Consider the following 3,147-nt stretch of genomic DNA (forward strand, 5'->3'; position numbering starts at 1 on the left):
CTGCATGTCCCTTAACAACCTTTAATATAGGGCTACATCTATCTCCTTTGTTAAAAAAAAAAAATTATTGGTTAATATTTGAATAATGCACTTCATCTTGATATTTGAATAATGCACTTCATCTTGACAATGACAGGGTCTCTGAAGTTTTTGGTCAATATTCAAAAAAAATGTTTTTTTGAGGCAACAATATTCATTTTGTGTATAAAACATATTTATTTAGGCTTTAAAAGATATAAATTTTTTCATTTTAACTATTGAGACATACAAATTTATTTATAGCTTCTTCTATTCCACATTGGTTGATCAAACAAATGCATATAATAACAGTATTAAACTCTTTATCAATTGATCTTTTCATTTATCACATAACCATACTTAGATAAAATAGGGAATATTAATACATAAATACAGACAAGTCATTGAAGATAGAAATAATAAAAGTATGGGCTTTAACAGTCCTACAAAAACACAATATGCCACACTTAACAATAATGATCCAGGATACAAGTCTCACTCAAATAGACAATAAACTACGAAGTATACAACCTCAATGTTCAGTTATTTAAAAGATTACAACTACAACAAACAAACCCAAGCACACTCCGATCCTAAGCTTACTCGTTACCCAAAAAAAGAAAAACGACAGAGTACATGAGCCATAAGGGCCCAGTAGGATCACAAAATAACAGAAAATACAAGTTAACTGTAGAAATAATAATACAACAGATAGAAATACAGAATATAATCATAATACAAAAAATATGTGGAAACCAGAAGTGTACATCTGCCTGACAATAATCAGAATCAACAACTCAAGGCTGGATCTTAGACTGTGAAGTCAGAATAAATAGAATATCAATAGCCGAAGCCAAATCTTCAACCACAGTCAAAACAGACACGCATGTCCGGTAGCGCTACTACAGAAAACATGTGCACATGGTTAGGACTTACTCCTTCTCTCTGGCAATTTGCCATAAATGGAGATGTAATAAAACCACAGTAAATACAGAGTATAGACAGTGAAATACCGAATAAATCATTTTACAATATAATTAAATAAAATAAATAAATAAATAGCAAGTGACATAATAACAATAAAAGCACCAATAGAAATTATACAAGAATTTCAAGAATAAATAAATTTCTAAATAATTAGATAACTACCCATACACCAAAAATACAGAGTTGATCGGGTGTGAAAGCCTACCTTGTTCCGAACTACGAAGTTTGGTTCACCAAATGCCATGAATTAAGGCTCGCTACGGGATCTACCCAAACAGAAGAAGCTATACTTAGATAACAAACCTTGGGCCGGACCTAAACTTACAACTAAAGCCCATGGCCTGAAGAGGGTCAAACTAAGCAATCAACAACTCTCATACACAAGACCAAAAAATCAAAACTTATAAATGTATCAAAGCAATGAAAACCCAAGAGGATGAATTAGAAAATATGATAATATTACAATTTTAAACATCCATTCACTTAAACCACAACATTAATTTAATAACACAAAATAATGTAAAATAAAATAAACAAGCATTTAAAACCATGCCTTCAACGTGGATCCAGCCAAACAAATAGTTGTGGGGAAGAAATCAAAATAACACTAGCAATACTTTACTAAAAACTAATAAACTCAATTACTTAAAGCATTTAATATAACCATTGAAGTTCAAATCGATCAATGGCAAAGCAAAGACAAGAGTTTCTAAAAATATTTGAAGGAAAAAAATATTTTCTTTACAACTCTCATGCTAAGATGCAAATCCTGCCCCAATAACATAAGTGTGTAAAAATGTTCAAGTCTCAACAGAATACCAAGAATCACTTGCCTAATGCATTGAGAAAAAAAATCAAAGGAATACAGCCACATCCGATAACAAAATCAAAATATGACACACAAATACAAGGTATAAACACACAACTGATCTAGAGTTCAAACATGAAACCAACTAAAGTTTAAGCATGCATCATAGGCTTTAGAGATACAACTAGACAAGATCAACAAGCTGGTTTTACACATGAAGATCAGCCACAAAACCTACCTCTAAACTCGCTGATGAGCTACCAGAAGAGAGATTTCTTCTTCAGTCACCGAACTTCCATAAAGAATGTTGAGTTGCTGCTTTCTTCAGCCACCAAAAGCCTCCATAGACAGATGGGCTAATTTGAAGAAGGAGAAGAATTCTTTGAAGAGGCTTGTTTTCAATAAACATCTAATAAACCCTCAATTATTACAGCTCAAGGCTTCAACCAGATCCACAAATCTTGGTGATAATGCCAAACATGTGGGGGAGGGCTTGTCGGGTTTCCAATGCTTTAGTCAACGTGGTGAACAAATGGCCAATATTACAATTCTCATCTCATTAATCTAAACCACTTGTCAGGTAATGATCCTTGATCTTGTCTTGTTTGTTCAGATCCACCCACTCAATCTCCTTGCTTCCATTTTCTTTCCCTCCACTGATAAGTTTCTTATGAAACCTGATGACTTTTCGGCAAAGCTCAGATTGATCAAAAGATTGTTTTAGCACATTATGGAGTAGTAGTATGGCTTTCCCTTTTTAAAATTTTATTTTTTTAGGAGACATGAATGCTTACAACAGAAGGGATTCATGATGACAATTATTACATTGAAGTGCATAAATACATTACATGTTGACCCATGGTGTGAGCCCCACCACTTAATTAAATCCTAGCTGTTGTTTTTAATTTTAATCCTAGCCATTGATATTATTTTTTTTTAATCCTAGCCGTTGATTGTGTTTTCAATTTCAAAACCATAGACACCTCTTTGGCTCCTTCGATTTAGATCGCCGTTAGGAAAAGAGAAAGACCTATTCTTATCCTTCTCTCCCTATTTGCAGGTGGTGTCAGCGACGAGGAAAAGAGAAGAATATCGTTGTCATGGATTTGGTTGATTCACTGTTATTGATGAGATAAGAACCCTCTTTCTCGGATCTTTGAAAAATATTGTAGAATTATTATTGTTATTTTTGTAGATCTTGATATGTTAATGTCAGATATTAGTGATGGATGGGTAAGGTTAGCTTCTTGTTTGATGAGTTTGAGAATAATTTGATAGGTTTCAGATTTCATTTTTGATAATGGTAGAAACTCCACTTTTATTTTAGGGGTCTT

General features: G+C 33.0%; 1 long non-coding RNA gene across 1 annotated transcript; it reads right to left on the minus strand.

Moving 5' to 3' along the window:
* Positions 1-462: 462 nt before the first annotated feature.
* Positions 463-2,240, minus strand: LOC120278425. The gene is made up of 2 exons (XR_005541735.1): positions 2,052-2,240; positions 463-920 (listed from the first exon to the last, which is right to left on the minus strand). It is a non-coding gene; the product is annotated as an uncharacterized LOC120278425 (long non-coding RNA).
* Positions 2,241-3,147: the final 907 nt, after the last annotated feature.

Source organism: Dioscorea cayenensis, chromosome 1, assembly GCF_009730915.1.
Source record: "Dioscorea cayenensis subsp. rotundata cultivar TDr96_F1 chromosome 1, TDr96_F1_v2_PseudoChromosome.rev07_lg8_w22 25.fasta, whole genome shotgun sequence".
NCBI classification, from domain to species: Eukaryota; Viridiplantae; Streptophyta; class Magnoliopsida; order Dioscoreales; family Dioscoreaceae; genus Dioscorea; species Dioscorea cayenensis.